This window comes from Ixodes scapularis, unplaced genomic scaffold (assembly GCF_016920785.2).
Source record: "Ixodes scapularis isolate PalLabHiFi unplaced genomic scaffold, ASM1692078v2 PGA_scaffold10__122_contigs__length_95168666, whole genome shotgun sequence".
NCBI lineage: Eukaryota > Metazoa > Arthropoda > Arachnida > Ixodida > Ixodidae > Ixodes > Ixodes scapularis.
The window spans coordinates 6,376,891-6,398,091 of record NW_024609836.1 but is presented as its reverse complement, the minus strand read 5'-3'; the positions used below and the strand labels follow the sequence as shown (position 1 = coordinate 6,398,091).

General features: G+C 46.0%; 1 pseudogene; it reads left to right on the top strand.

Annotated features, from left to right (window-relative positions):
• The first annotated feature begins 17,040 nt into the window (after positions 1-17,040).
• LOC121048208 lies at positions 17,041-19,885 on the top strand (annotated as a pseudogene).
• Positions 19,886-21,201: the final 1,316 nt, after the last annotated feature.

Below are 21,201 nucleotides of genomic sequence, written 5' to 3'. Positions count from 1 at the left end.
CGATAAAAAAACTGAAAACCTAGATACCTAAAATCCCTTTGGGTTTTAGCAATACGTCCAAATTTATTTACCGTCTAATGAATTTAAATATATAATTGCAACACGAGCTATAAACCCGCTCGTGGGAAACTTGATTAGCAGATTTTAGTTATTTACCCACCCAGCTTATCGCTACAATGATTTCCCATGTAATGTTCGCCGAGCCCCCTAAAGGCACAGTGAATACGGCACTAACGTAAATGCCTCCCCCTCTTTTAAAAGAAAAACACGTTCCAGTTAAGTAAAAACAACACTGTATATTAGGTACTTTAAAAATAAATACATAATCGAATACATATATGACAAACTACCGACATATACCTTCGTTACTTCATCACAACTAGCCACAAGCACTGTACAACAAAGTATTTTTATACAATTTTTCACGACACTGATTGTTTCTTATAGTATTTCATAGACAATTTGTAATGATTGGCGACCGGGCAGTTTTTCATGACTTGAGAACATATCTTCCAATAGTCCTGATCCCCACACGTTCTGCTCCTCGGAAGACTTCGTAGAAGGTTGAGCACTTTCGTGTAGTTCGTTCCACACTGCAGCAGAATCGTTCAATCTAAAAAATAAAAGCAGAGAAAAACACCATGAACGGTTATAGGGTCTAGTCACGTGCTGAGTCATCGCCCAGAAGCATGACCACCAAACGATAAAGCAAAACTGATTCGCGAGAGTTGTGATAAATGAAAGACAAAGCAAACTCGCGAATGGGATAACTGCTTTTGCCTTCGGTGGCCATACTTCTGTGTTGTGACTCGGCATCAAAAGGCAGTCTGACGTCATATAAATACTTGTAACCTCCTTGCCTACTAGCCCCGAGAACGAACGCAAGCGTCGCTATTGTTCGAGGCGTTCGAGATCGTTTCATAGGTCACAAGGAAAGGGTACTGAGAGTTTAATCGCAAAAGATTACAATCGCACGAATAGAAATATGAAAAATGGCGCTAAACATAAAGCAAAAAGTTACGGTGAAGTTATCAGCGGCCAATCACCAACCGTCCGCAACGTGAGTACTAAAGGTGTCGCGAACCAGCCGACGTTCGAGTTCGAGCTTCTCGAACCTTTCCCGCAAAGACCGACAACGTGCGTACTTGGGCACACGTACGCCCAAGTATGCATGCGCCCACCCAAACACGCACGAATTAGGCACTCATACGCATGCGCGAACACAGATACGCGGATGCACGCGCAGGCACGGATGCAAATTCACGTACACACGCGCAACCACACCCGCGCACACGTACGCACGAATTACACACGCACGTGCACGCGCGCACTCGCACAGGCACGCGCACTTATGAGCAGGCAAGCGCCTACGCGTGCAAACACGCACGCACATGCACGTATAACACGCACACAGATACGCGGGTATATATGCTCACGCGTAGGTATGAAAACACGCATGTGTATGGGGGGCACGCACATAAGCATCCTCGCTCATGCAGGCGCACACGCAAGCAGACACGGACGCGCAATTACGTACGCAAGCGCGAGGACGCACATAATAGAAAAACTAGACGAAACGTCACAAGGTGTATCGATGAAACGAACGCCGGCTATTTCCGATGGAACGATTTATCCTTGAAAAAGTGCAGCTTCGAAGAAACGAGCTGTCTAAAACGTCGTCTGACGAACTGACTGCATGGCACCGCGTATGTTCGGAATGTATAGTACATAAAACAGCGGTCACTAAAACAGGCACACAAAAAGCATAACTGTTTCCAGTGCTTCGTGAGAAATCGTCGGACCCCAGTTGCCGAAACAAATCTTGCATTCACAGAAATACACATACAACAGAGAGGGACTCTAACCACGGTCATCTCCCCATAAAAATAAACTACGCATTGCCAAATGCTCAGCCTCCGCCCAAATGTAGCCTAGCGACAGAGACTAATGTATTTTCGCGGCGAGAAAAACATGCTCCGGATTTCTTTCGAACGCACTCTAAAGAAATGTATATTATATCTACGATCGAAATTCGCGCCCCTCTTAGAGGAAGAAATGTAGTACTTACCGTACCAGAAGGCGCGTCGTTCTTGTGCCTGTACGATCGCTTTGACCACGCACAGTCTGCAACGACGGTAACAAGCGGATAGCCTTCGGCATCGATCTCGCCAGATTCCTTCGCGCGCCTCCCTTTTTTCCACTCCGGCCTGTTGCATGGCTTCCCAAGCGGCATCTTCAACACCCCGAGTCAATTCGTTCTCGCAGCACTACGACACAATGACTCAACCTCACCTGAAACCTCACCATCCGTAGTTTCAGCAGAGACCTTTCGCTTGCCATATTTATACCTCTTTGGACCCATAGCTGCGAGGACGGCCTTTCTAGTTATGAAAACACGCACAGCTACCCGCCTGACGCCCCACCCCGAGAAACAAAACCACTCTGTCTGGACGGGTCTCGCCGTCCCTGGACCACCACAAGCGCGTTACTGAAGAGCGCATGCGCGCGGAGTAATACAAAATCAGAGCAGCGTGCGTGGCGAAATGGTGGCGCCCTCACGCGGCGCTCAGCGAACTAGTCTTGACCGTCCAAACGAGGAAAACAAGCCACAACACCTTGGTTCAGTTTTTTCGCTGTAGTTAAAGAACGGATATACTTACAGCTATAGTTTTAATATAATTGAATTCCGTGTTAAATTCCGCAGATATCCCACAAGACACCTTTGTAGTTCAAAATTCACAGGTTTTTAAAACGCGTTCTAACATAAACATGTCAAAACAGCCAATTCCGACCGATTTCACGATTTAATATAAAATATAATAAATGTTTTTATGAAAAATATGCTCTGAGGGATAGTTGGACGAAGAATCAATCTTTTTATAGCAAAAAAGTTTGAAAAAATCGGTGTAACGGTTATTAAATGAGAATTTTCGTAAAATGGCAGAAAATTGCGTGTATTCTCTATGGGGCTTGGAGGAGCGCTCCCTCTTAAGTGTGGTCGGTTTGCCTTGCCGCATACCCGACCCGGAGGAATAACACGGAGTCAACGGTTCCAACATCAAGAAACTACATTTAATGGGACATGGACGACACGATTAACATGGTTACCAACGGCGCCTGAATCCAGGCAGCGACTCCCCGTGCACCGCCTCTGATGCGCCTTATCAAGGCGGCGCACGCGATGTGCGTGTGGCTGGCGTGACGTCGCCGCCACGCGGGAAAAGTTCGGCACCTTTGCCTCGCAGTCGGGCAACTGGGCTGAGGAGCCGCCAGGGTGCCCCCCCCCCCCCCCCCCCCCCTCCCCCCTCAAGCTTCGTCCGGCATGTCGATGACCGAGACAACGTCGTGGGCGTCAGGGGGTGGATGGCGCTGCTGGGCAGACTAGCGTTGCAAGTCCGACCGGCGCCTGCTGAACGAGCGCGATAGCCCATTGGAGGTCGCGCTCGCCAAGTTGGTGGACGCGTGCTATGCGCAAGAGCAGAGGCTCGGTCAGCTCCAGCTTGTCGCTTGAGCTCCTTGCTCTTGATCAAGGCTCGGCTGGCGGCCACCTAGTTGCTCTGAACCGTCTCCAGCAGGTGGCTGCTCTCCATGTGGTCCTCCTTGATCCGAGCTAGCTGCTGCTCCGTCCTGTAGAGGGTGGCCGCGGTCCACGATGAGACCGGCCGCCGTGTCGTTCAAATGGCGGGTGTGGCGACGGTGTTGTCCATGAGCCAGCTTCGTAAAAAACAAGGAAGCAGACGGCAAGGGGCTCAGTTGAGGGTTGAGCTTGACGTTATCTTCGCACCCCTTCCAGAAAGTTCGAAATAACGGATCTAAGGTGGGTACACAATCTTCTCCCCCCTCCCTTGAAAAGGGGGCAGATCTGTGGCAGTAGAAAACTACCCCCAAAATGCGAGAAAGGCCAAGGAGACAAAAAAAAAAAAAAAGAAGAAAAGGTTCCTCTCTCTTTGGTGTCACCGACGTCGCAGGTTATACCGCCGCGTTGATGTAGCAAGGGGGTTTCCGGAACGGGACTGCAGTCAGTGTCGTTCCGGTCCTGCGAGGAATCTTCGTCTTCTGCTTGAAAAAATCGTTTAAGGTCGGTGACATGAAGAGGTCTGGTTTCCTCGCTAGACTCACAGTGAACTAGTTTGTAAGTGAGCGGTGAGCACTTTTCATGCACGTGAAACGGACCTTCCCACCTGTTGGCGAGGGAGGCTGCGAAGCCTCGAGCGGCGTCACTCAGTGAGTGAGTACGCCGGAGTTCAAAATCTCCCACCTCGAACTGCAAGTTACGTCGCCCCTGGTTGTACTGTTCTGCCTACTGTAATCGGGCGACATGGAGATTTTCTAGGGGCCTCTAGAAGGTTATCGGAGAAGCGCCTTCGCAGGTCCTCCGCAAACTTCACGTAGGAGTGAAGCCTTCCCCCAGACTCTGTAGAAAGGAGACTGTTAAAAAGCGGGAACGCAAGCTCCTTTCCGAAATTCAATTTGGCAGGTGTGAGACCCGTTGACCGATTAGTGGTCGTACAGGTTGCGAATGCCAGCTCAGGCAGTTTTGCGTTCCAGTCCTTGTGGCGCTCTGTGTAGGCCACTAACATCGTCTTAAGATTCCTATTTACCCTTTCCGTGATGTTTGATTGCGGGTGGTTTGGGGAAGTTCTTTTGTGCTTGATTCCCAGCACCGCGCATGCGTCCGAAAATACCTATCTCGTGAGATAGGAGGCATTATCGCTTACAAGCTGTGCAGGAAAGCCAAACCTAGCGAATGTTTCAAGTAGACACTCCCAGATTTTTTGCGAATCTAGCTTCCACGAAGAGAATAACTCAACCCACTTCGCGAAGTGGTCAGTTACCACGAACAAGTACTGATTGCCGCGGGTACTACGTGGGAAGGGGCCCGTGACGTCACAGCAACAAATCTGCCAAGGGCGCTGACTCACGATTGGTTGCATGAGACCGGGGGGGGGGGGGGGGGGGGGGGCTGACCACCACGTGGTTTTGCCTTCTGGCACACCGAGCAGCTACGAGCGTATCGGAGCACATCCTGCCTCATGCCTGGCCAGGTAGCAATTCAGGATAACTTTTCGTAGGTCTTGCTCCCACTGATGTGCCCTGCCAAGGCAGAGTCATGCATGTATCGGATGAAAAGCTTACGTAGCTTGCGGGGTATCACGGTCCGGAACGCCGAGCCATCCGGATCGTCGTCGGCCTGGGGGATGTAGCGTAGCAGGAGGCCGTCGTCGCTCATCAAGTAGAAGTCGAACTCCTCGTCACTTGAGCGGTCGACTGGACCTCTTTCTGTCAGCCAAGCGGACAAGCGTTGGCAGAGTCCGTCATCCAGCTGCGCCTTACGAAGCTCCTCGCGGCTCACCAAAGTACCCCACCATGAATCTGGGTTCGCTCGTGTCGTGGCCGCGACGGTCACCAAGGCATGGGTATCCTGCGAGTGTGCCTAGGGAAGTGGAGCGCGAGAAAGCGCACCAGCAACTTTGTTGGTTGAACCCGGGCGGTACACTATGGAGTAATCGGACTGTTGTAGCGTAAGCGCGCAACGAGCAAGACGTCCAGCTGGATGCTTAAGTCCCCTTAGCCGTGATAGCGCTAAATGATCAGATTGAATCTGGAACCATGTTGAATATACCTGAAACTGGGGTAGAAAAACATAAAAGTCGAAGAAACAGAGAGACGTCGTCCTGTCCCGTTCTGTTTCTTCGACTTTTATGTTTTTCTACCCCAGTCTCAGGTATATTCAACATGGTTAACATCCACCAGCTCGCCTGCACCCTTACTATTGTATCTCTGAATCTGGAACTTTGCGCCATCTAGGTACATATCGAAGCACTTCCATGCATGAATAATGGCGAGACATTCACGTTCTGCGACACTGTAGTTTCGCTCGGCTGGAGTTAGCGTGTGGCTCGTGAAAGCAACTGGCCGAGGCACACAGCCATACTCCTGCAGCAAGACAGCACCCAAGCCACAGTCGCTTGCATCTGTCTGCAGAACGAACGGCTTGTTCAAGTCTGGGAGCTGTAAACAAGCGTTTTCAGTCACGGCTTTTGAAAGGGCTGCGAATGCGCGATGTTGTTGTTCGGCCCAACACCATTTGACGCCTTTTTTAGAAGGTGATTGAGCGGTTGGGATATTTCGGAACAGTGTCGAATGAAATTCCGGTAGAACGGTATCATTCCGAGGTATCTTTGTAGGCTCTGTACGTCACGTGGGCTTGGGTGTTCCGTTAGCGCGCGCAACTTATATTCGTTGGGGCGGAGCGTGACGTTATCCACAGCAAATCTAAGGAGGTTAATCTTGGGTGCGGCCAACTGAACCTTTCCGGGATGAATCGTGAGCCCAGCATTACGCATTCGCTCAAGTGCAATGCAAAGGTGCTCGACATGCTCCTCAATAGTTCTCGAGAAAACAAGCACGTCATTCATGTATGCCATGGCAAATTCATACTTCGAGTTCCCAAGCACAACATCCATCAGGCGTTGAAAACTGGCTGGAGAGTTAGACAAGGCAAACGGCAGTCGGGTGAACTCGAACAACCCTCTGTGGCAGATGAAAGCCGTTTTTGGAACGTCTGATGGGTTAATCTCGATTTGAAGGAACCCGCGACTGCAACCCAGCGTTGTAAACATGGTTGCATTACCGAGCGCGTGCATCACAGAGAAAATGCTGGGGAAAGGGTAGCTGTCTCGTACGGACACATCGTTAAGCCGCCTGTAATCCACACAGAGTCTGGCTGTTCCGTCTTTTTTCGGAGCGAGAACAACGGGGAATGTCCAGGGGCTCTTTGACTCACGTACTGAACCTGTGTCGAATATTTCCTCGAGCGCCGCATCAAGGAGTGCCCTTTTGTGGACGCTGATTGGTCGAGGGTTGCACCTCCGAGGCGGCGCGTCACCGGTTTTAATGCGGTGCAGCAGAATGTCAGTCTTTACAGGTGTTTCCGTGAACATCGGTGAGAAAGACTCCAGGACGGCTTGCAGCTCCTGCTTCTGCTGGCTGCTTGCGGGGCACTTTCGCAACGATTCTCGAACGCCGGCAGGCAAGACGTCTGGCACCGTAATGAAGTGAGCTGCAGTGGGCAAGTTAGGGATGCAGTCCTCCCGTTTGTTAAACGGAGTCAGCTCCGGTTGTTGTCCCAGCCGGTATCCACCACCAGAAAAGTCGAGTGTCATGCTTTCGCCTGTAATAAAATCTCGGCCCAAGATCACGGGTACCACAAATCCTGGCATATAAAGAAATCGCTGACGCCGCTTCTTTCCATTAAACCGAATCTGCAGCCTCACGGCTCCTCCAGCTGTTATCGCTGTACGAGAAGATAGCTGCAAACGGGTTTCGCATTCCCGGAGGCTTATCGTTTTTGCGTTGCAGAGTTCGAAAAAGAAATCCCCTATAAGCGAGATAGCGGCCCCGGAATCCAAAAGTGCGGCAATGGGAAATTCGAGCAGTGATATTGTCATGCGCGGTTCAATGATGTTAGGCTCGGGCTGGATTCGACATACCGATGGAATCTGTGCCACGGCCTGACGACTCCCAGGGACTGCACCGGCCGTCGGCGAGTGACTGTCTGGCTTCAGCATCACCGGCCGTAGTACTAATATGTCAAAACCAAATATTAATCTTTCAAAGCCAAGAGTTTTCCAATGTTGGTGATGTCTTGGTATAGGCTGGTCAATATGGTAGTGCCATTGCTTATCGATATTTGCGTCGCCTAGGCTATAGACCCGCGACCCTCTTTTTTGCATTGCAGAGGTAGGAAAGTGGAAAAGAGTCTTTTATGCGTTCACTCGGGCGAGAATTTTATTTAGCCAACTTCATGGGCGTATACGTCGCCGGTGCTTTATAACCTCGATCACAAATACGTCCTTAGCTCCCTATAGGACTATTGCAGTTGTTTTTTGCCGGCTGCTCTCCCTTCGCATTGCCTTACCTGGGCGTTGACAACTTAATTCCGTTTTTTCGATTTAAATATTTTTGTCTTTTCCAGTTTATTTTGTAAGTATAAGCGTTGCGTAGCGTTAACGTCTTCTACTATGTCCGTGCCCCTGCCTTGTTTGTATTTCTTGCTGCGTGCTCTACTTTTTATATTTAATGTTTCTGCGCATATTTCATCATTGTCGACGCAGGTGTCAACAAACATAAGGCCGCCGTTTACGCCGCAACCGAAGTGACTTCTACTCTCAGTTTTACGAGTGTATCGCGCTATTAAGTTGTCTATTGGACTCGAATGAAGTCTCCAGAGGGCTGCTTCGACTGCCAGTGCACATGTCTTCAGTGTAGGCAGAGCAACGACGTAGCAATCCCGATGCGAGAGCGTACTGCGCCTAGATCTGGCCAGTTCCGCTCGCTCTGCGGAAATGTGAGCGTGGGACTCTCGAGCCCCGTTAGCTTACTGAAGTTGCAAGACGCTACTTTGTCGTCGCGAATCATTTGCCCTTCAAACGGTCCCGAAGCCGTTGCGCCCGGCGTACCCTACACAGCATCTTTCAGAAACCGTTCGCGCAGCATCGCAACCTTCTGTCTGCGAACGTCGGCGATTCATCGTGTGTTGAAAGTCGGACGATGTGCTGCCCGTGGTGTCGTTTATGTATAACTCTTTCATAAAAAAATTTGAATTTTAAAATCGCGAACCTAGCAGTGTACAAATAATTTTAATTTATTGATAAAAATATATATATATAATTATTTATATATTCATTTGTGGACATCGTGCGCAAAAAAAGGTCGGGCTTAGTTCTTCACTCCAAATTATGATGGAGGTTGTACGACGTAAAACATAGTGTCTTCAAACTTGCCCCGTTTAGAATCACTTTCGGGCTGGGCAGCTTCTTTACAAGTTCGAAAGTTTACCTTCAAAGAGCTGTCCTGTTAAATCGGTATTGACAGCAGGGTAGACGCTATGCGTGTTTAAGGCCAATCGTGTCTCCGGTTAGGGTCACGGGACTACAGTCTCGAAGCTGGTGATAAAGCAGAGCACGGAACCTGCCTTAGCGCAAGGCCACGCATAACATCCACTGCACTATCAATCTTGGGTACAAGTGACAAATCCTCTCGTTGTGTTCATTGTTGAGATGCCCCTGAAGATTAGCCTTTGTAAGCGCACCCCCGTTCTGGCCTGCTTTCCTTTCTACTCCTTCTCTCTCTTTCTCCCTCCATAACCTGAAAGCGTGGTAGGCGGTGCGTAATCGCCGGACCAATCAACCGTATACTCCTTATCGCTTGAATCCGCTCTCTGTATGCTGGTAACGGCAGAAGCGTGATCACGTGGTTTGACGGATGACGCATTAGCCGTTGAGAAACCCGGAATACCTGCAAATACCGGACCAAGTTTCGCCTGGGATGCGGCCTGCGGGCCTGCTGTGGATTTCGCTTCTGTGATCAATGGTATCTCTTTCGAAAAGTCCTACCTGTATCGATTTTTTCAAAAAAGCCCAAGACATTCTTGTGAATCCTTTAGTGTTCGGTTCGGCGAATGGCAGCGTGTGCTACATCGCGTTGACTCTTCACGGATCCCTTCCTTCTAGTTTTTGTGTTTGAGTGGTTGTTACATCGTTCAAGCCCGGTATAGTCAACGTAAGTGCGCTGCAACCTGCTTGGCGACAATTGACCGTTCTTCTACGGGTATGCAATCCTATCGACAGCCACCTGCCGTTATCTGTCTGAAATAAGGACACAACTGCAGGTAGAATACTGACTTTCTTATTCTCCCTGCGTTTCGTTAAAACACGTTTCGTGGCCACCTTTGCCTGAATACACTTTTCGTCGACATTCACGTTTTACCGACATTCGTTACGCGAATTGCACTTTGTAGGGGCATTTCGTCGCGCGTGTATTCCTGAGGCGCGACTTTTCTTCGACATTCGTTGCGCGAATTGCACGCCGTAGGGGCATTTCAACGCGCGTGTATTCCTGAGGCGCGTGCTCACTCAACTAGCCCACCCTTTCACGCCGCTTCATGTTTAGCCCGCAGCAATTGATTTCAATAAAAAAAGAAGCTATATTATTTTTTTTTATAAAACATTGCATGGCTGATGAAACGATCTGTCGATGAAATGTCGTTCAATGAACTCATTGCACCACCAATGAAGGACGACTACCGGTAGAATTTCGGGCAAAAATTCTGCCAGCTGCCGGGACACTGGACGCTACCCAAGAATTACCCCGGTTATTGTTTGCTTTGCAATCTTCTCACTTGTTCAACAGCTGAGGAGTACCTCTTCATATATTACGAAGTGCTCAGTTTGTGCTTGTCTACAGAATAGGCTGTGTGTAATAAACTTTAAGGAGATTTCAAAACATTCCTTTGTGTCTGTGTACCTTCCTTTTTGCAAACAACTTGGCGAGTGCACTTGCAAACAGCTGGGCGAGTGCAACTATAGCCAAAAACCAGCTCCAATGACGGACAACATTGGATCGGGTCGCGCTTCCAGTGTTGTCCAATATTACGCCGGTCTTTGCCAATGTGGGACCACCATTGGCTGGAACTATGGTTTAGCAATGGCCCAACATTGATACCAATGATGGGGCAGACATTGGCTGGAACGATGGCTGAACAGTGGCCCAATTTTGGCCCCAATGACTGAGCCAACGTTGGATAGGGCAGCGCTCCCAATATTGAATCCAATGTCGGACCAACATGGGTATCTGCCTGGGGTGTATCGCACCGAAGGGCAAGGAATACGTGCTGGAGGTTGGCCGTTCACACAGGTGATGGGTTCATAATGAGTGCAATTAGAACAGTTGTAATACTTGAGCTATATACTTAAAGAGCCCTTGGTCTCAGGCTTGGCCAGTTTGCTGACATGTTTAACAGTGCTGTTTTTGTTTTGTGCCTCTGTCAACAATGCTGAAGATCATACAGTGGAAACAACCGATGGGGACGATAACATGGAAGTCACTCTGAGCCCAAGTGACACTGCAAAAATGGAAGCCGCTCAGAGCCGATGTGACACTGCAGACGGGACCAGGACGCCTGCCAGCTTGGAAGGACAGCAGGTATGCTCTTAATGTAACTTTTTGTGAAGCGTACACCTCATTTGCCAAACACATGACGAATTTTCATCGTGGCACTGGTAGTGTCTCTGCATGTAGTAAGTGCAGCTGCACATTTGCATTTTTGAAGCATTACAAAGAACATTTCAAGATATGCAAAACGAAAACTTCAGCTTTTTTTAGTGCTAACCACAGCAACGAAATGGACGATGGAAATCTTTTAGAGCTTAGTTGTCCTGAAGGGCAGGATGCCACACAAAATTCTACTATAGTTGATAGGCTGTCAAGTCTGTATAGGTGCCTGGAAGGACAGCACAGGTGTCACAAGGCAGCCATTGACATTGATGTTGAGGGAGTTCATGAAATGTTTGCGATAGCTGGAGTGCCTATTAACACCGAACACATAAAAACTGACCGCCTTCGAAAGCAGCACTATCGAAATGCAGGTGTCTTTGTGCCTCCTACTCATCTGAAGCTCCTAGGAAATGCAAAAGCCTGTGTTATAAAGCTATCAGATCTTCTTCAAAACCTTCTGAGTAATCCAGAGATTGTTGCCTATGTGAGAAATCCACGCAGACCTCAAAATGATTTTGTCTTGGGGGATTTTTGGGAGGGAGCAAGGTTTTATTCACATCCCATTTTTGCAAAGCCTCAGAAAAATATAATTTTACTGAATTTATACTACGATGATATTGAACTTGCAAACCCTATCGGCACAAAGAGACGTAACCTAGGTAAGCTTGGTAATTTTTATGTGACACTGTTGAACTTGCCTCCTCATGAACGCTCCAAGCTGAGTAATGCCTTCTTCTTGGGAACTGGTCACACAGCAAATTTGAAGACGTATGATGCGCGGCTGAAGTTTTTTGAAGATTTCATAGAAGTGTTGAGAGCGCTGGCTGATGAAGGGTTAGTTTTTGACACAGACAAAGGATCAGAAAGGTTTATTCGTGCTGTAATGACCTTCACAGGAGACGCTCTTGCTACTCAGTCTGGCAGGTTTTAAAGAATCGTTTAGCCCAACAGTGTTCCACTCACGCCGTGCTTGTCTTGCACCAGCAGCAGACTATATGCGGTACGCTCGCCATGGACAATGTGTTCTTAGGTCGGAGACTGAAGTCAAGGCACAGGTGCCGAAGCTTAAAGAAAGTACTTCTGTTGCAGACCGAAAACAGCTTTCAAAGGAATTTGGCATCAATGGAGAGTCCGTTCTGACCTGGTTTCCTTTTTTTCTCTTGACCAAAGACAATTTGTATGATCCGATGCAAATACTTCTGGAAGGTATTGTACCTTCCAACAAAATTTAACTCAAGGAATTGAACGACGCAATCTCAAATTTTAAGTTTCATCGTGCAGTCAGTAGAAGCGACAAGCCTAGACCGTTCGAATCGGATTTAAAATTGGTTTCTTCAGCGAGTGCATTCCTTGTGTTGATCCTTCACATCCCTTTGATCCTTGAAGGCTACCTCCCTGAAAATTCTCCACTTGTAAAAAGTCTAGTTCGGTTAGCGCAGATTACACAGTTGGTTTCGTCTCCAGTTTTTACTGCAGAGGCAGTTGGAGCTAGACCTGGAAGAATTGGTTGCCAACCACCATGAAACATTTGTTGTGTGTTATGGGAAAAGTGCAGTCTTTCTCATGCTCCACATGTTGCTTCACGTGGTTGAACAGAAAAACTCATCGACCGGGGCGGCATCACTGAGCTATGCGTATGGAGGCCAAAAATGCTGTTCCAAAATCGAAAAAGATGTTTAATTTTAAGAACATACGATTTTGGGCCAGTGAATTTCTCGAAACTAACATGTCTCACGCTCTTTGGAATTCTGATGGGAGTCCCAAAACTGCACATGCGACCACAAAGCCACCTTCGATTGCTGGTGTGCCTTACATTCTTACTCAAAGCTTTTGTAGTGCTGAACTGTCTCAATGTGGCATAGAGAAGACTGCTCTCGCTATGCCAAATGGTCCTTGTTAAAAACATGTTACTTAGGATAGACGATGTTGTTGTCATTGAAGCTGCCAGTGAAGCACCGTACTTTTGTAAGATACGCGACATAGTTTCGTTTGAAGTTCTGGTCTTCTTGAAGTGCCAGCTCCAGACCACAACTTCCTATATGGAAAAGGCAAATGATTTTGTTGGAAGTGACACTCTTCATGAGACCATATTTACACCCGAAAGTTTGCTTCTTCCGTGGCCTGTTTTTTGGCACTCCAAAAAAGGAAGCGTTTATCACATTCCTCAATGTATTTCATCTGGCTCCCACATAGACGCAGTGTGGTAACTGGTCTTCCTACTTGCCAATGGTTTTGTAAGAAGAGGTACCCCTACATTGCCAGTTCACAAAAGAGAACTTAGAGTGTGCATTTAGGGGCAATTACTTGTACATAGCGGTATTATTGTGTGATCAGCTGCGATAAATGTTTTCACATGCAAATGACATGTATGCTTTTTGTTCTTACGAATGCATTATTGTATGTCCCTAATTTGTGTCTTGAAGATGAAACAAAAACATGCAGTATAGGTTTATGCAGGTAAGTTTTAAAAGCAGGCTGTTGTCAGAGGATGCCTGATTGTGTTAGGCTGTTAGTTGGTACTGGTCTTCCTGTTGTGACATGTCCCTTTATCACATCGACATGGTCTTATAATAAATTTGCATTATTACCATCTGTCTTAAGTCACTTCGGTTTTTTGGCAACGCACAACAAGGTACTGGTGAAATGCTGTTCTTTTTTAAACCTTATATTTTTATTGTGCACAAAATGACAATTAGGACTTTGATATATTGTTTTTTTTATATAGAGAACTATTCCAAGTATGCACACTGATCTTCTAATAATCTGCTGCCCCAGTTTTCACCAGTGGTTCAGCCATTACTGAAAGGATTGGATATCAGCAAAAAAGACCACCGACAGCACTCCAAACAGCTCCGTCACGAGCTCATTCGTTTTCTTAAGTATTAAATTTAAACATGATTATATCGTTATTAAAATGTATTAGGGCTGTTTATATATTCAAGCAGATCTGCCAGTTTGGTAGATAAATTTATTTTTAGAAGTGGCGCCGTGTTACGAAGACTGGTAATGAACTGTAAAGCAGCATGCGGCACGGTGCATCATACGAGGGGGGATGCAAAAGAAACCGAACTAATTCTTTTTTAAGCACAGCTTTTGCAGTACCGCGTTTGGCCGCCAGGAGTTGATAGAGCGAACATTGCTGAGTCATTAGGCCTAATTCCGTCCTCGAAGAAGGTTAGGACTAGTTGCGGCTGGGTTTATAGTGACAAGTGCTTCGTGTGGGCGTCGTTTTTGCAATGTCTGATTTCTGTGAACAGCGTGCGGCGGTTACATTCTGTTTTTTGCTCGGAAAAAGTGGAACAGAAACTATTGAACTGCTAAAAACGACATACAAGGACGATTCCATGGGGAAAACTCAAGTGTTTTAGTGGTTTTCCCGTTTCAAGAATGGCGACATGTCAATTGATGATAAACCTCGTTCCGTTCGTCCTTCCACGGCACGAACACATGAAAACGTTGAAAAAATTCGTGCAATCATCAACGAAGATCGACGACGGACCATTGACGAAATTGTGGAGCTGTCGGGAGTGAGTTGGAGTTCATTGCAGCGAATTCTGACAGAAGACTTGGGAATGAAAAGGGTGGCTGCCAAATTCGTGCCACGACTGCTGACTGCTGAACAAAAGCAAGGTCGCGTGGAAGCATGCTGTGCTTTGAAAGAAGAGTCCCGAAGTGACCCAAACTTTTTTTCAAAAGTTATTACAGGTGACGAAACTTGGTGCTATGGTTACGATTCTGAATCAAAGCAACAATCAAGCCAGTGGAAGACTTCAGGTTCGCCTCACCCCAAGAAAGCTCGTCAGGTGAAATCAAACATCAAAACAATGCTGATTAGTTTTTTCGATGTGAAAAGAGTCGTCCATTCAGAGTTTGTTCCGCAGGGTCAGACAGTTAACCAGGCTTTCTACTTGGAGGTTTTGAAAAGATTGCGCAACAGTGTGCGGCGGAAGCGGCCCGATTTGTGGAAGTCGGGTGACTGGTTTTTCCATCATGACAATGCCCCGGCTCACACTGCCTTGTCTGTACGACAATTCTTGACCAAAAAGGGTATGACCCTTGTTCCTCACCACCCATACTCACCCGACCTTGCCCCGTGCGACTTTTATTTGTTTCCTAGAATGAAAAGAGAAATGAAAGGAAAGCGTTTTGCTGACGTTGCTGAGGTGAAGAAAAAAACGACGGAGGCGCTGTCAAGCATCACAAAAGATGAATTTAAACAATGTTTCGACACATGGATTAAAAGATTAGACAAGTGTATTAGGTGCAAGTGGACAGTACTTTGAAGGAGATTGAACGTTTGTACTTGAAATGGGAATAAATAAGTGCAAAAAAATTTAGTTCGGTTTCTTTTGGGTCCCCCCTCGTATAGGGATGCTCTGCTCTTACCAACCGTAGAATACCGTGCATCCGCGCTAAGTGTTAACCCCAAAATTTTAAACACATCAAAAAATATGCACAGTACGTATATATGTAAAATTGATGACTTCACATGCGCCCTTCCCCTATTTTTCGCGATTATCTTCAAATTTTGTGTGGGCGCTTGCTTAGTATTTTACGGAATATACCAAAAATATGGCTCAGCTTCTTCTGTACAATGCGTGTTATTTATTCCACTTCACGAGTTCTATTGTAAGAGACTCGACTTATTTCAAAGAGGGCTTGTTTATTTTACTGTACATCTTCACATGCCCTTTATAGCAGTGGTATTTCGAGCAATTGTTTTGGGCTAGCTTTCTTTTTGCCTTGATGTTTGCATTGACAACATTCAGAGGGGATGTAGAGTGTATTCTATACTGATGGCAGCAAAACTCGAAGATCCCTGTGTGTTAAAGTTTGAAAAATTGTCACCACGAGGTCAAAATCAATCCAAAGTCATCTTCTTGAAATTCATAGCGTTCGGATGTAGAACACAGCACTTTCCTATATCTTCTATTTCTATTGGTCCTCACCGAGATGGCAGAATTGTATTGCTCCTGGCCAGAAGAACATGGTAGAGCGTGATGCTAATAAGGCTTCTGTCTCAATTATTTTTCAGCGAGAATAAACTGATTCAAAATGAGAATTGTGCCATGCGGTGATGGAAATACTTTGCGTTAGGAGAGTCACTCGCATCAACTTACCCAAACATTCTCTGGGAGGAGGCCCGAAAAGACAAAAACCGGCGAACTAAGTCCCCGAAGGTAACTTCAATAGCAGTTTCCAAGTGAACAATATCCATAGGTGTTAAGGGACCCTGAAATGGTGGCATCAGGCATGCAAAAAAAAAATGCTTGTAATTCTAGCACAACGGGTCGGCGTTCGGTTTTTTCAGCATATGGCGCTTTTGCCCCATATGACGTCATGAATCCTGCCCCCTAATAAAGCACCGTTGCGTTCAACGCCTACCTTCCTGTATGCTTGGAAGAGGAGCCCCAAATCAACGCCAAGTGATTGGCACTCGTGATGCCCGTGACATTCTGTAGGGCGAATCGTGGTATGCTCGATTCACATACCACGATGTAAGCAAGAGTCACAAGCTTCCCCTTTCCCTGTTTCACCGTTTTATGGACAGCCTTTTATGATACCTTTCAATGTGCTCCACTAGGCACGTATATATTTGTAAGGGGAATCACGTGAGCTAGTTGGCTGTACATATTTAGTTTCGTGGAACCAGCTGGGAATTTACAGAAATATAGAGATTGGAGAAAAGACGCCCAATCACACTATATTTCTGTTAAGCTCAGCTGGTTCCACAAAACAAATATTATTGTGCCACAAAATGGTCTGCAATGAAGTAATTCAGGAAACAAACATTTCCTTAAAATGGCCTATAGATTTAAGTCCTGAATTATAAATTGTTGTGTGTGCCTTGTTCCATTCGATACTCTTCCTTATAGTGTTTATTCAATAGATCTTGCTATTTAAGCCAGCCAACTCACACTTTGTTAAATGATTTCGATGGTTAGTTGTGCTATTTCCTTTTATAACATTTTCAAAGTGTTCATGACCAAACTGTCTGAGGCAAGACAGCACAGGGCTCACAGGTGGACAGCTAGAGAAGCTGCTAAGACTCCTGTGGTTCAGAATGCAGTTGTGCCACCAGAACTGGATGCTGAATCTCCATCAAACCAGCTGACAGTAAGTTGTGTATTGAAAACTGTGCACATCATGTAGCTACACTCGATGCGCTTACTCTCCACTGTGAAAAATGTAGGCGTAAAGCAGCATGATCTACGACACTGGTTGTGCAACACAATACATCGGGCCATGTATCTGTAGCTTTATGTCAGGCGTTCTTTTCCTGGCCACACTGCATAGAAGCACACTAAGCAGTAGCCTTAACTGCAAGTAGTTGAAAGACATTTGTCAGTCTTGAGACACTTATTTTCTGGAAAGGTGGAAAGAACAGTAATAATAATTTATTTCTTCTGGCAATTAGTAAAGCCCTTGGTCCAGCTGGTCCATTCAACAAAGAAAGGCTGTTTGTGCTGCTGCATGCCACGCTCGGGGAAAGCAAGACCAGTCCTGTGGCTTGTCTACCGTGCTACTTTCTTAATGAAGATATTGTGAGTATCTTGGATACCAGTGGCATGCTGTTCCAAATGGTGTTTCGCTGAAGGAAAAATCCATCAATGTAACCCTGTTTGGCAGTCAATGTTTTCTAGTGGACCGCTGACTGTGCCTGACTGTACGTCAAGCATGTCTGATTGGCCAACAAATTACTCTGACCGACAATCAAACTCCAGTCAGACTCCACTTGTCGGCTTTCTGATGGTTTCCTGGTGGCAGTCGGCCGCCGCGAAATGCCATCAGGATGTCTTGGTGGCGATTCTGATTGTACATCGATTGTCTCTGACTGTACGTCAAAAAGCTTTGACGTGCAGACAGACGTACGGTCAAAGGACGTAAAGTTCGTTCGTAAACCACTATTTCGTGAAATATATGAATACGAAATATAATCTATGCGCACGAAAACGATTTCGGAACGTGAGCCCATAAAACCGCTGATGTTAGAGATATGACAAGCAGCCGACCGACAACCTTGATCAGAAGCCCGCCGATAGCCGAACACGCCACTTCGCTTCGCCCATAGAGGATTCGCCGAGCTTTCATGAACGATCGCTCTCGACTCGTTTTGTTTGCCCGCTTGCTCCAACCTGTCGATCCTGCCCGGGCTCTACGATGTCTTATGTTTTAGAAGAATTTCTACTCGACAAGACCCAGCCTGTTGTGAGTTCCGACGATGTAAGGGACTTTTGCGGTGTAGTTGAAGACGACAAGGGGTACCAGGGGGGCTATGTTCGACAAATGTTTCGTTTCTCCTAAAAAAAAACGGAAGTGACGGAAGCGACGATATCGCGTTTGATTGGTTAGAAGGTCAAATGGCGAAAATAGGTAACTTTCGTCATTTGAACCTCTAACCAATCAGACGCGATATCGTCACTTCCGTCACTTCCGTTTATTTTTAGGAGAAACTAAACATTTGTCGAATATAGACCCCCAGGTCTACTGGGCCAGAGAAGCGCGAACAAAAGAATCGTTCTACGATGCGAAAGTACTCTACATGGCAAGTGAGTAGAACTGAAGTACGGTGAGTGATGTAAGAGTGCTTTGCATAACATGCTGAATTCTTAACTGCATTTGCAGCCGAAGCATCTAGTATAAAAGAATGGTCAAATCGAGTGTTCCAAGCGGTTTCATAGCATAGAGGTTAAGGTGTCCGATTTTACGCAAGTGGTTGCCGGTTCGATCCGTGGTGGTCCTGCTTTTTTTTTCTCGATCATTTTGTTTTATCGAGGCATTTGGCGATATTTATGAGTACGTATAGCTTTACTCTTATATAAATGCCGCCCTTGTTTATGAAATTCCCTTGGCAATAGCAGTCAGACGTCATCTGATGGACCATCAGATGACGTCTGATGGCCCATCACGTTTCACCAAGGCTGCTGACTGGCAGTCAGTGTCCCAAATTACGTATCTTGATGGAATTTTCAATAGGGGCACTAATTCGCACAATGTACTTTCTAATTGCAGATGAGTCTAGAGAGAGAGCTAAGATTTGGCGACAACGTGGCTAACCTGTTACAAAGACTATCGAAGGTTAAGCAACTGGTATCTACTATCTGTAACCGGCAGATGGACTTTGCCGAGATTGACGATTACCTGAGGGGGAGACGTGCCAAATGTGCACTCATAACATTGGTAAGCTGGTTGGTGTGCGAGATATCTGGGCAAACAGATCAAAAGACATTTGTTGTCATTGGCTATTACTTATGTAGTTTAAAAGGTTCCACTTGATTTGTAAAAAGCAGCTGTGAATTTCTTCTGCACATTCTTTGGTTTTTGGGTTCTTTCACCGTCTTTGCACTGGGAACTAGCCAGACAGGCCAAGGGCACAGACAGCTTAAGTTAATTTTTTTTTGGAACTGCACTACAATACCATTGTACAGGCATACCAGTGAAATCTAAATGGGTGTCCAGGGAATGTATTGTATAATGTTATATATGTATAATGTGTAGCGTTCTTTCTGAAAAAGGAAACAGCTTTCCAGAGCGACTTGTCCGCTGAGGACACAGCATCCCCTGACCCAAGGATCTTCTGGGGCATATCGACAAAAATCATCTCTTGTGGGGGGCCTGGCGAAATCATCAAGCTAAATGACGCTACTTTGGAGAAGGCTCTTTTCCTTTGCCTAACGGTATATTATGTCAAGGACATAACATACCCCTCGGCATTTGCGCAACGTTGGGGCTCGTGCAAAGTGCGATAAGCAATGGTGAAAATTTTCCCCGCTGCTGGGCTAGCAGCAACCTTTTAAAGATTCTCGGGAGCATGAAGGTTACGTAAATGTACATATGTTTACTGCGGCAAAGTCACTGCAGGTATTATTTCACAGAGGAAGAATATCCCTGGAATTAACGTAAGAAAGTAATCATTTATGTCACAACGTAAGTGCCTAAAAATGAGTAGTTTTTTGCAAATACACGATTAATGTAACAGCCTGATGACATACAAATCGAAGTATGCTTGTGCCATTCTTTGCGGATCCCAGCGGTACATGATAACATGTTGCAATGTTAGTTTTTTATATACAGTAATGGACAGAAGCAGATGTGTTCGTATTACTGAACGCTAGCGCAAGACGCAGATAGTGATGCTGTGATATTTTTCGATAAGAAACTGAATACAGCAACTCCTGATCTCATTTTTTTAGTTAATACTGTATTACAATTTGTGTGGCTTGCATAACTTACCTACATTCGGTCAGATTTCTGTCAGTAAAAAGAGTAATAAGTACTTTGTTTAACAGTAATAAATATTCTTAGGAATGCAGAATCTTGATCTCGCTATATTCTTTGTTGAAAAATGCTTGGGTACAGCTATCTCATGCTTCGTACTACGAACATCAAAAAAGGGTCAACTGTGATAAGAGTGTGAGTTCCTAATGTGTTCGTTCCTTTGAATTTCAATAAATGGATTATACACCCGTCAACAGACTGTGTGGGCGGTGCTAACAATTACTTCACTTAATACTTTATTGCTCTAAACAACTTGAAAGCAAAAAAAAAAAAAATACTGACGAAGAAGAGACATACGACACGGACTGGCGCTAACTTTCAACTGATTTAATCAAGCCTGTCAAACCCAGCGCGATACTCGATTGTGTATGGGATGCTTTTATCACAAAAGGTTGGCGGGATAGACAAGACTTCACACATGCGCGCTGGGTTTGACTGACTTTATTAGATCAGTTGAAAGTGTTTACATTTTTTTTGCGCTTTTAAATTTTCCCGATTATAATGAATCAATTAGCCCAAACCAAAGCTTCAATTCAGCAAATACTTTATTGCGCTAGAAAGAAAAATGAAATATGACGGGCGTGCCGCTTGGAGGAAAATTTTTTTTTCTTCAAATCAGCCGTTCTTTTCTTTTTGTGCTATGGAAGCTCATACACTCTAAAAACGTTTGTGCTTCTACTTTACCGCAGAACACCTCGAAGAGCCAATCACCACAACTTAAAGAGGCTGCTCAGCGAATGACAATGCCGAAACATATGTTTAGACCGAAAAGCGCAGTCTGGGTTGTGGCATTAAGCAATACAAAACGTCACGCTTGCATGGCTTAATGTCACAACTTGGACTGCGTTTTTTGGTCTAGACATA